Source organism: Canis lupus, chromosome 8 (assembly GCF_003254725.2).
Source record: "Canis lupus dingo isolate Sandy chromosome 8, ASM325472v2, whole genome shotgun sequence".
NCBI lineage: Eukaryota > Metazoa > Chordata > Mammalia > Carnivora > Canidae > Canis > Canis lupus.
The window spans coordinates 43,805,804-43,819,138 of record NC_064250.1 but is presented as its reverse complement, the minus strand read 5'-3'; the positions used below and the strand labels follow the sequence as shown (position 1 = coordinate 43,819,138).

General features: G+C 46.2%; 1 protein-coding gene across 6 annotated transcripts in view; it reads right to left on the bottom strand.

Moving 5' to 3' along the window:
- SMOC1 (SPARC related modular calcium binding 1) overlaps positions 1 to 13,335 on the bottom strand; it is a 164,729-nt gene that overhangs the window by 38,385 nt on the left and 113,009 nt on the right. The window lies entirely within an intron of this gene.

Below are 13,335 nucleotides of genomic sequence, written 5' to 3'. Positions count from 1 at the left end.
GGCCAGGCATGTTAGGATAAGGTTGGCATACTTTATGGCATCAAATTCTGGTGTCTCCAGTTCCTATCCTGCCCCCTTGTGAAAGGTACCAGCCTAGTACCTAGTGGCCCTCACTGAAGAGCTTAAGGAAAACAAGAAATGATGGTGCTATAGTCTCCTGAATACCTAGCTAATTCTCTATCCTCCCCTAAAAAGGAAGAGAAGGCAGGAAGGACCATCCTCTCTCCAGTATGCTAAACTGAAGAGAATCAGGAACCCTTAGAACACTTTTAATTGTGAAACATCATGTCCTCCAATTCCCCGTGAGAAGTAGAGGCAAACAAAATAGAAGGGAATGTGAGAAACTGCACCCTGGATTTGCTTTCAAATTTCTACCATAGATGACAGGAGCAGGAAGTTCCCAGTAACAAAGTCTTAATGCACATCATTCCAGCTAGTGTTGGCAGCTCTCTGCAGAGCAAGAACCTCTGCAGGTCAGGAGTGAGTGTAGATGTTACCTACCTTTCAGGACTCTGAGTTACTTTCATCAAGATCCCCAAAAGTGGGAGGGGATCCCCACTTTAGTGTAGGGCAGTGTCTCTCAACTTGTTTTCATTATTGCCCACCTAAAGAACATTTTTAGACTTTTTCCCTAATCATCTTCCTAATGAAATATTAATAAAACAGAAACACTGTATATTTATTGATGTACTGTAGGTATTTCTGTACTTTATACATAAAAAGAGCAAAGATTCTTTTGCCCCTCTGCCCCCTCAATCAATTTTGCCTTCTTGGTGTCTCTGACCCCATTGAGAACACATAGTTTAGAGATTTCTCTGTTTCTCCCTAGGCAGGGGAGAGGAAGAAGAACCCCGTGGTCTCAGGCAGTGTGATGATTATACCATCCCCCAGAGAACTTTCACAATTGAACACTATATTCTCCAAGCATTAACTTTATTTCCCATCATTTTATTCACATATTTGTTTGGTATGTATTTATTTTTATGTATTTATTTGTTTTGCCAATGGTTATTATTTTTAAGCTTTTGGTTATTATAATTTGTCTTTATTTATTTATTTTGATGGAAGAATAATTAACATACAATTTAATATTAGTTTCAGGGGTACAACATAGTGATTTGATGTTTACATAGGTTACAAAATGGTCACCACAGTAAGTCTAGTTACCATCTGTCACCACACCAAGTCGTTGCAATATTATTGACTATATTCCCTATGCTGTACGTTACATCCCCATGTCTTATTTATTTTGTAACTTGAAGGTTGTACCTCTTAATCCTCTTCATGTAGTTCATTAACTATGGAGAATGCAAGTTCTCAGTCTCTGAGACGCCAGTCAGATCACCCATAATAACAATCCTCCACCATTTAGAGCTCCCAAAACCTTTGGCCGACTTCCCTACATCTTATCAGGGAGGGACGAAAAACAGAGTTCTGATCCCTTTCTTGCACCAACACCCCACCCTTGGGATCTGCAGCCTGGCGAGCTAGAGAGACCCTAATCATGGCTGGAGGCTGAAGCCAGCAAACCGACAGTTGCGTGACACATGACCCTGCTATTATTCTCCTGTGCTGACACCAAGACCCAACTCCCACAGGGGCCAAGGCAATCCTGAACTATCTGACAATCATCCCAAGGAAGGAGATATAGTAGGGGGAGAGTTAGCTTGCTGGATATCTTATTTGCCTCAAACTGGAGTCCAGAACAGGCATCTTTTGATGCAAAACTGTGTCAGTTTGATCTGGAAGTCATTGAGGGAGAATAAACACAGAGCAGAACCACACAATGTCACTTTTTTTTTTTTAACAGCATCACTTCCCCTGACTCTATTAACACCTCTTTCCATTGAATTCAATGAGCCACTGAATGAAGTCTTTTGGCAGCTGCAATGCACATTTGGTTGCTCCTGCCGGATGAAGAGTTCACAGTCTAAATAGCCCAGCACGATGTGCTCAGCCCCTCCATACGGAGTGGCTTCACTTTAGGGGTCTTATGGGTAACAAAGGGAAAGTGAGAAATCAAACATTCCCAGAGGGACAATGGTGAGATCCCCAGTGAAAAAATAGGTCATGCAATATTTTAATATTCAACTATAATCCCCCCATACTCCAAGAGCTGTATCTTTCTCTGAAGTAGAATAACAGAAAACATGCTTATTTCTCCCATCAGCCAGATGAGAGTCTGGGACTGCCCATCTGGTGTAGTAATCAGCAAAGGTCTGTTGCTCAAGGAGAGGAAGAAGTATTTCCAGTCTCCCAGGGACGTTTCACACTTCTGCAGGCTGAGGACCTCCACGGTTGCCCAGATGGAGGCCCAGGGCCCACATCGCATGAAGGCACGTGCTGGGAGAGAATCTTCCTGCAGGGCAAGGTCACCAAGGGTGAGGAGATACAGCTGTGCTGCCACAATGGAGGCCCCAGGTGGAAATCTTTATGAAGTGAGAAAAGACAGAGTGCTGCACTGCCAGGAGAACCACCTGTGAAATTCAGCTACCCAAAGGATGAGAAGCCCAGCCAAAGCCAACAGGACCCTCTGACCATCATCTCCGGGCACCTGGGCACCTGGCTCCTACCCCAGCAAACAAGCGCACCCTTCAACCAAACACAGGTCCAAGGCTTGGGTCCAAGGTCCACATCAATTCTGCTTCCTGGCAAGGCTTGGGACAATACCAGGCCCCACACTGAGTCCTGAGGAGAAAGAAAAGCTTCCACTCAGTCTCCCAGTCTCCAGTGGAGTCACACTCCAGATCCTGGCTTTACATCCAACAAAGTGGGCAACCTGAATGCCTCACTTTTCTGGGCAATGATATCCTATTCTAAAAATGAAGGATCCCTGCCTCCCCAGGCTTGGAATAATGTGCAAGAGTAAAGACTTTAAAGGCCTCAGGACACTATATATGAGCAAGGACTTTAAAGGTATAAATACCATGAGGACAAACCATCCTATCCAACTGCTTACTTTTAAGAATGGATTTACAAAATTAAAATCCTATCAAAGTTTTTAAATTAAAAATATAAAGTAAACCTTTTAACTTAGTAAGAAGATGAACAGCCTAATTTTAAAATGAACAAAGTATTTTAATAGACATTTCACCAAAGACAATGCATGGACAGCTAGCTAATGGATACATTAAAGGATGCTCAACAAGATTAGTTGTTAAGAAAATGCAGATTAAAACCACAATGAGGAGGGACATCTGGGTGGCTCAGCGGTTGAGCATCTGCTTTCGGCCCAGGGCCTGATCCTGGGGACCTGGGATCGAGTCCCACATTGGGCTCCCTGCATGGAGCCTGCTTCTCCCTCTGCCTGTGTCTCTGACTCTGTGTGTGTGTGTGTGTGTGTGTGTGTGTGTGTGTCTCATGAATAAATAAATAAAATCTTGAAAAAAAAAACACAATGAGGTACCACCATGTACCTACTTGAATAGCTAAAATTTTAAAAATAGGAAATACCAAATGTTGGCAAGAGTGAGGAGAAACTAACATCCTTGTTCATTGCTGTGGGAATGTAAAATGGAGTAGCCATGTTGGGGAAGAGTTTGGCAATTTCTTTAAAATGTTAAATAGAAAATTACTGTTTGACCCAGAAATTCCACTCTTGGGAATCCATCCAAGAAAAAGAAAAATATGTCCACTCAGACAGGTATGTAAATATCCATAGCGGCATTACTTATAACAACCTCAAACTGGAAACAATCCAAATATTTGTCAGCTGGTGAACAAACAAATAGTGATATATATCCATATAATGGAATATTACCCAGCAATGAAAAAGAATGAATTCCTAATACATGTGATGATATATATAGACTTCAAAAACATTAGACTACATGAAAAAAGCCAGGTACAAGTATTACATATCATAAGATTCCACTTAGATTAAATGCCTACTAAAGATAAGTCTACAGAGACCAGACATGTAGGTGCCTGGGGCTGGAGGAGGTAGTGGATGTAACTATAAATGGGTACAAGGTTTCTTTTTGGAATGATGGAAATATTCCCTGGGAACAGCTATACAATGCTCAAAACGTGCTAAATTTGTTGAACTGTACATTTATGACGGGCAGATTTTATGGTATGTAATTATGCTTCAATAAAGCTGTTAAAAGCAGAGGTAGTACTAATGTCATCTAGAATCAAACCTCAAGCAGCAGCAGCTGAATTATTTCAATGATCCCTAATTTGTGGGGAGACTCTCCCACATATTTTAAAGAAAAATATATCTGAATCTCAGTTTACATATATGCACCTGACGATTCGATGCCTGGTGCTTATCATTGGTGGTACTTTTGGATCTCAAATGGTAGTAGGACTTTAGTTCTCTTTAACCCCACAATTCTCTTCCAGAACAAGGAGAAGAGGATAGAACGCTGAGAAAAGCCAATTCAAAGATTATCATTTTACTTACAGGGAGAAAAATATAAATTTGGAAATGTTAAAAAAAGGTTTAAGTAAAATAAAAAATAGAACAACAAAATAAAAAAACAAGGCAAGCTTACTACATTCATGAATGAAGGAATGAATGAATGAGGCAAACCTGAAAAAATTTCTCAAGGATGGGGTCAAGATCAACAATAATGAGACCACATTTTGCAACACTCAATTTCTAGCAGGTGGCTTTCCTCATCTAGTCTCACCACTGGCCAGCACAGAGGAAGTGACCAGGCAGATAAAAAGAGATTGAGTCTTAGGGCAAGAAAGTGATTTGCTAAAGGCCCACAGGCAATGAGCTGCTCTGTAAACTGCCTAGGCCCAGAGCCCTGGCATTTGGCCTCCCGAGCTCTCCAACTGCCAACCATGCCTTGTCCTTGAGGTGCAGCCCCCAGAAAGTTGCAGCCCCTGCACGGGCTCTGCAAGCCTGGCCAGACAGTGGGTTTGTGTGACAGCACAATTCCTTGCCCTGCGAGAAGGCCTGGCCCACGCACAGACAGCTGGAAGTCACTTCGACCCCGATGACACCGTTCAAAGCCTCCTCTGTTTGGCTTTTTGATTCCTGATTGACATTCGCTGGCAAGTGGAGATAAATGCAGGCTGAGGACAATGTTGATCCGCTCTGACTATTCTTAGCGAAAGACTTTTCAGAATAACAAACAAAACAAAACAAAAACTCAAAAACATTGGTGTGCTTAAGGGACTGAATAGAGCCCAAGAGGTCCAGGGAAGCAGGGCCGGGCCTTTCAAGGGGCTGGCAAGTCCATTGAGGAGTTAATTGTTTGGGTGTACAATGAGTTTATTCTGACCACATACAAAGAGCTTTCTCTTCCAGGTCCTTCAAAAGCAAATGTGTCAAAGGGGCCAGAGGAGGAATCTGTATTAATGGCATCTCTTGGGGTCTCTGAGACTGAGGAGCCTTGGAGAACGAGGAAAAAAGAAATCACCACCCCCCCTCCCGAGATTTGGAAGGTCTCTCCACGATCCCAAGTCCCCTTCGATTCTTGGGCTCTGCCCAAACCTTGTTCATCACGGGTCACCCTCCCTCTTTTAGGCTGCCATTAGTCATCTTTCACAAAGACATGGAGATAAACTTCAGCCCGGTAGAAGTACTGGAAGGTTCTTGATTTTGATGGGACCACATTTATGCCAGAGCCACCAGCCCCTTCAGCATGTGACTCAGGGACCCAGTGTGTGGAAGTTGAAATGATGTATTCTGGGCATCACAGGGAGGCAACGGTGCCTGTTTGCAAAAGTCCCTTAAGATCCTGGCCCAAATCATACTAGGAGGAAGACGGAATTTTAGTCAACATTTCCTGAGATACATGTCCCATGAATAATGCTCATAAATGTACTGTGAGCTGTCCTAATTCTGACCTTTGAGAACAGGGGTTATCTGGGCACTTCAGGTCCTTTCCAGAACAAGAGGTCAATGTTTTACATTCCCTCTCTACCCACCTGCATACTCCCTTCCAAAAGAAGTAAAAACAAGATCAAAGTTGTCGTTTTGCAAACACTTCCCTATATCCTCAAGCTCCATTCCCCTAAATAAAAGTAAAAACGTGATGCTGGTGAAAAAAACAATAGACCAGATATGGAAGAAGAGGAGAAAGAGGAGAAGGGTGAGGAGGAGAAAGAGAAGGAAAGAAAGGAGGGGAGAGAGGGGGGAGGAGGGGAAAGGAGCAGGGAGGAGGAACCAACAGCAGCAGAGTCAGTTCAGAGCTGGGTTCACAAAGAGAACTGGGCTAATTTTTTTGACTCTTTATTTTAAAATAATTATAGAATCCCAGGAAGTTGCAAAAATATTACAGGGAAGTTCCATGTATCCTTCACCCAGTTTCTCCCCATGATAACATCCTTATGGTGAATATAAATACATAGGTAACTTATATAGGTAACCTCATTATTGTACAATATCAGAGCTAGGAAACTGATATTGGTATAATCCATGGACCTTATTCACATTCCAGCAGTTTTACATGTATCACTTATGTGTGTGTGTGTGTGTGTGTGTGTGTGTGTGTGTGTGTGTGTGTTGGGGGGGGTAGTTCTATGCAATACACCATTTCCATCACCACAAAGATCTCCCTCTACTACTGCCACTTTATGATCACATTGCCCCTCCTCCACAAGATCTCTCACCCCTGGCAACCACTAATCCTTTCTCCATCTTTATAATCGTGTCTTTTCTAGAACGTTATATAAATGGAACCATGCAGTATATGACCTTTTGAAACCAGCTTCTCTCACTCTGCCTAATGCCCTCAAGATCCATCCAAGCTGTGGTTTGCACATACCAACGGCCTGTCCCTGCTTACTGCTGAGCCCTACTCCATGGTGTGGAGGCACCATGCTGTTTCACCCACTGAAGGACATTTGAGGGGCGCCTGCGTGGCTCAGCGGTTTAGCGTCTGCCTTCAGCCCAGGGCGTGATCCTGGGGTCCCAAGATCGAGTCCCACACCAGGCTCCCTGCATGGAGCCTGCTTCTCCCTCTGCCTATGTCTCTGTCTCTCTCTGTGTCTCTCATGAATAAATAAATAAAATCTTAAAAAAAAAAAAAAAAGGACATTTGAGTTGTTTCCCTCTTCAGTTACCACAGACAAGGCTGCCGTGATCATCCAGGTATGGGTTTTTGTGTACACACAAGTTTTCATTTCTCTGGAATAAATGCTCAGGAGTGCCATTGCTAGATTATATGGAGTGTATGTTTCATTGTTTACTCTTTAAAGGAACTTCCAAAGTATTTTCCAGAGCATCTATATCATTTTACCTTTTTACTAAGAATGTATGAAAGATCCAGTTTCTCCACAGCCTTACCAGCATTTGGTACTGTCACCTTTTTTTTTTTTTTAAGCTCCTGTAACAAGTGTATAGTGATATCCTATCATGATCTTAACTGGTATTTCTTTATGACTAATGATGTCAAACATATCTTTTATGTGTTTATTTGCCTTCTACATATGTGCTTTGGTGAAATGTCTATTTGTGTATTTTGCCCATTTTTAAATGGAATGGCTTTTCAAATGGTTGAGTTTCTGAGAGCTCTCTACATGTTCTAGACAGAAGTCCTATGTCGGATATGTGGTTTGTAAGTATTTCCCTCAGTCTGTACATTTTTGTTCTCTTAACAAGATCTTTCAGAGCAAGTTCTTAATTTCGTTCAGGTCTAATCTCTCAACTTTTAAGTTTTTTGAATTATGTGTGTGTTGTTCTAAGACACAAAAGCTCTAGGTTCACCTAGCTATCATTTCTTTTTTTTTTTTTTTTTCTTTTTTAATTTATTCCTGGGAGACACAGAGAGAGAGAGGCAGAGACACAAGCAGAGGGAGAAGCAGGCTCCATGCAGAGAGCCCGACGTGGAACTCGATCCCGGGACTCCAGGATCATGCCCCAAGCTGAGCCACCCAGGCATCCCCTAGCTCTCATTTCTGAGGATCTTCTATGTTTTCTTCTAAAAGTTTTATTAGTTTTACATTTTACATTTAAGTCCAACATCCATTTTTAATTAATTTTTGTACAAGACATGAGGTTTGGATTGAGGTTTTGGGGTTTCTTGTTTTTGTTTTTGTCTATGGGTGTCTAATCATTAAAGTGCCATCCTTCTCAGCTAATACCACACTGTCCTGATTACTATACCATAGTAAGTATTAATCGGAGTATTATGATTTCAACTTTGTGATATTTTGGAAAAGGCAAAATTACGGAGGCAGTAAAAAGATCAGGGGTGGCCAGGGATGGAGAACCCAGAGGACTTTTAGGACGGTGAAAATACTCTGTATAATATTTTAACAGTAGACACGTGTCATTATACATTTGTCCATTCCCACAGAAAGTACAACACCCAGGGTGACCCCTAATGTAAACTATGGGCCTTCGGTGATAATGATGTGTCAGTGAAGACTCACTAATTGTAACAAATGTGCCACTCTGGTGCAGATGTTGATAGTGGGGAGGCTCTGCCTGTGTGGGGGTAGGGACTGTCTGGGAAATCTGTGTACTTTCCTCTTCATTTTGCTGTGAACCAAAAACTGCTCTAAAAAAAAAAAAGTTATTTTTTAAAAAGGAAATGAAACAAACATTTTTGTCCCCATGATAGGGACAGGGAGGCGTCAGGGGCCTGATTAGGATTTGTACTCCCTGGGGAAAACTCTAGGCCCTACAGGCTACACGGAAGGCCTAGATATATCAGGGAGTTCACAGCAACTTGTTCAGAAGAACACAGGGAAGCATGAATTGAAAATTTATAAAATGTCACAAGGAAATAAAGCATTAAAGATCTCTTTGTTTTAAAAAAAATCAGAGAGAGTGATAACTCCTTAATTTTTTATTTTAAAGTTATTTTAGCTATCCTAGCTCCATTGCCTTTCCACATAAACTTGTAAATAAGCAGCTCTTGGATCTCAGTGTTCTGTCAGCAGGAACAGAATTGGTACAACAACAGTATTGGTACAACAGAGGCAATTTGTGGGCCTCTCCCACAGGAGCTGGAGGTAAGTGGTTCAGATGTGGCCTGGAGGCCTTTGCATCCACACACTGAAATCTCTGCCTCCATCGAGTTTCCTGGGTCATGTCTGGAACAGAACTCACTCAGTCAAGGAACAGTGAGCCAGTGAACATATTCTCAATGGCCTGACCATCTCTGGCCCTCACCTAGACCCTGGGGGATCTAGGGTACCAGGCAGAGGGATCAGGAACTTGCCAGTGGGCAGTTCATCCCAGGTAGTCTCCTCCAAGTCTTTCCTTAGAGGCTCTGGCCATGGGAACTACCAACCACGGCTGTTTGGAGGGACCACCTGCTTTCTCCCTGCAGAGGTGAGAGCTTCCCAGCCTCTAGAAGTCTGTGCTCCCCTGGGAGGCTTTACCTCCACCTGAAGACAACCCCTATAAGAAGAGGCTAAGAACCATTTGAATGTGAGTTCCACAAGGCAAGGTAAGGGCTCTTATCATGTTACTTGTTGCTGGGTCCTCAGTGACTATAACAAGCCTGGCACTTAGGAAGCTTTCAATAAATAAGAAGCCAAGTTTCAACCAAAGGTTACTAATAACATTGGGGACTCATAAGAATCTATGGCTAGGAGGCTTTTCCAGATCCCTCAACCTCATTTCCTCTCCAGTCCTTGAAAATGGGCATATGGCAGGGACTCAAACTATTCATTCAGCATCTTCCACGTATAACTTTCTTTCAGAGAGCCCAGAATGGGGACTGAGGTGGAGGGCAGGGCTTGAATACATGGAGCCAAGCTGAGGAGAGAGGAAGGAAGGAGATACAGCAGATGCATGAGCACCCAAGCATACCCACGCACACTCCTCTGCAACCAAACCCTGCAAAGCTGGTACCCTGGTGTGCCAGACTTGGTCAGGGTGGCCCAGGGCACCAGCAAGCAGCAGCAACACACATGCAGAGAGCAGAAGACTGCCTCACAGGTTCCTGGAGCTGCCTAGGCCTGGGTTCTGCTTCAGCAGGTGCTGTAGCAGGATGAATGCTTCTCCCTGGGGAAATCCAGTGCGAGCAGAGGCCAACCCGTAGAGGTCATCAGCTGCCCGGCTCCATTCAAACCCAACCCCAGATGGTAGGGAATCAGACTGTTGCCATCTAAGGGCAATGCTGACAAGGTTGCGGATGACCCTGCCTCTTCCTCAGTGCTGGGGAAGAGGAAAGACAGGTAGCTGGGAAGAGGTTGGAGTCCTTTGAGCAGGAGTGATGCTCCACGTATAGAATGTCCTCAGATAGCCGTGATGCATGCTTCAGGGCAGTGAGGTCAGTCTCCTTCGGGTGTACTGACCACAGGAGGGCCGAGGCTAGAAGCCACACAGTCCCCATCATCTGGGATGCCTGCCATCCCTCACCTGTGCCCTAGGCACATCCCTCAGCCCTGAATGAGTGTGCTGCTCAAGCCATCACCTGAGCGACAGGTCTTTCAAGCTGGCACCAACCTGTAGACCAGACTCCGTGACAGACTCTAAGAATAGAGACATAGAAAGGGACCCTGGATGAATAACTGTGACTCACTCTTTACTTAGAGCGCATTTCCTCTGGAGGAAATATGCCAACTGCAGGAAACTCCTGACGGCCCTCAGCGTTGAATCGCCGATTACTGACGCATCAGCCGGGGACCTGCGTGGTCCTGGGTGCTCACAAAAAGAAAGCTCCCAGAGAACCGCCAGCGAGAATTTTACAAGGGCTCTCCTGCTCCTCTCCCATTTCATTGTCCCTCACCGGCCATCACCCCCGAGCCTGAGAACTCCCGGCCCGCACCTCGCCAGCCACCCGCCCAGGACCCGTCCCTGGCTTGGTATTCGGCTCTCCCAGAAGCTCCCCATTCATCCACGTTCCTTAGCAGCAAGACCCCGAAAAGAGACACCTCAGGAAAAATCCGCAAGACTCGGCCGGCCAGGAAAGTCCACTCAGGGTAAAGCTGTGATCCCTAGCACGGTTTGCTGCCCAGGCGCTTTGAGCTGCTCGGGTGAAACCGTGGACTCCCCTCTACCCCGGCCCCGCAGCCTTCGGCTGTTGTAGCAGCAGATCGGCAGAGGGCAGAGCTCCGGGGCTGCCGGCGCCCTCCTCTCTCTGATAGTCCTCCGAAGCATCAATAAAACACATGTGGAGGCACGTGTGCCCCGCCCTTTGCATCTCTCTTCAAGGGCAAGGACCAAAGGAGAAGAAGGGGAGGGGAGCCAGGATGGGAGTGCTCCAGATCAATGGATATTTGAAACTCACACACATGGCCCGAGACCTACGCTGCACGTGTTAATTACCACACATGTGCCTATAAAGGGGTCCGTTAAACACAAGGGGCCCAGAGAACAGAGCGAGGAAAGGACATTCCAAGGGATTAAGTAAATAGTCTGAAGTTCTGACCCTCCTCCCCTCCGGAGCACGTGCATCTGGGTAAGATAACAGCGCCTCCCTCCCTCCCTCCCTCCCCCGCTTCTCCCCTCGGGCCCCACACCTGCGGACCCAGGCCTCCTGTCTGGGCCGCCGCCTGTGACCCGCTACTGCCTGGCCTCGCTCCCTCCTCCCTTCCTCCTGCTATCTCTCCCAGCCTCCTCCCCCAGCCTCCTCTGCCCGGCCTTCTCCTCCTCTCCTCCGCGGGACTAATTCCTGGCTGGCAACCAGACCCTCGTCTCCGCACAATACACCTTTTCATTCCTTCCAGGCGGAGAGAACCGATCCCTCTGAGCCCTGTCAGCGGAGCAGGCTCCCAAAGGCAAGAAGGGTGGAGAGAGAGATGCCTGGGCCCGCTCCCCGCAAGTTGCCCTCTGAGCACCCCCCCACTACTCTCCCACCCAGACCTGGGGCATCGCCTCCTTTGTGGTGGCACCTCTCACCCCACACGAGGGTCCGGGCCGCGCATCTCTGCAGCAGGCCTCAGGCCACGAGCTCCAGCTCTAGGGAGGTGCCGTCCAGGAGACGCCACGTGTGGGCACCAGCTCAAACAAGGGGCCTTTGTGTCTTTCCACCTGCTGCCCTCCGGAGCACATTCCATTCTTAAGTGGCAGCTGAGGGAGGGACCTCAGCGGCTGACACAGGATATTACAAATGCCCTCTCGCACCCTGTCCCCCTTCAAACCCCAGCTTCCTGGACAGGTGTGGCTTCAGGTGGCCCTTCCTACAGGTGGCCCGAGCCTGCTTTTCTGTGCACTGCCCATGGCAGACAAAGAGAAGAGGATTAGCACCTACGCTGATCCTCCGAAATAGAAGGAAGGAGAAGCTCTGGGCAAAAGTCAAGTCTCCAGAGGCGAGTGAGCCCTGGCATCCCCCACCAGGCCGCTGCACCAAAGAGGAAGCCTCCACAGAACCATCTGGGAGGGAGGAGCCCATCTGGAGTAGGGGAGCAAACTGCTGCAGACTGAACAACTAATCTCTGAGATGAGGCTTCCGACTCTACCCCTCTATTCCTTGCACCTTCCCTAGAGGAATCAGGTGTCCCCGTTCTCTCCCAATTGGTCAGCAGGAGCCCACAGTGGCCACAGTTCTATTTCTTTTGTTGTCCACAGGGTGCAAAGCCACATAAACCCCAAAAGTACTTCTCTGTACAGATTAAGATCTAAAATACCATGGTTCACCTTTTAGTTCGCTTTGGCAGGGAAAATCTGTATTGTCAGTTTTGCATGATTACCAATTGTTTTCTCTACCACCACAATCTCATGCACTGGAATAAAGGCGATGATCCTCAAGTCTTCAGTTGTGACAAGTAAAAACTGCAACTCCAGTAAATTGTAGACAGACACAAATACCATATAGTCTTGGTGAGTTCAGGTATTTGCAGGAAGAAACATTCATGCCCCTCTCCCATTGTCCCACCTAGAAGGGAACCACCAACACTCATGACTGCCTTTCCTGTTCTGGGAAGGACCTGAGGAGGCATTTGCTCCCTTCTTTTTGCCCACTTATGCATTCCTGCTTGCGGGATGGCGCACTGGTCCATGTTTTCTAGTGGGATCATGATGCTCCACTTCCATGTCCTCTTGGAGCATGTGTGTTAGGGGCAGCAGGTTCTCCAGAGTCTCGTTTCCTGCATTCAGGCCAGGTGATTTGGCCTCCTATTCCCATTCCTGTGGAAGAAGCATGCAGTGCAGGGGGCAGGGCCTCACCTCAGTTTCCATGTGACCACATGTGCAAGACAAGCCTATGCGCCTCACACTGGATCCTATGAAGGACTCTCCATGTGGACATTTAAGAATATGGAGTTCCCAAGACCCAGATTCAGGTGCAAAGCCTCAAACTCAGCTACCATCTCCTGGCTGGGATTTACCCAAGAGCCCAAAATGAGGATTCTGGAGTACTTGCACATGCAATGAAATTGATACTTGTTCCTCCTGCAGCTACCAGCACACACACACACACGCACACACACACACAACCACACTCTCTCTCTCTCTCTCTCTCTGTCTCTGCCTCT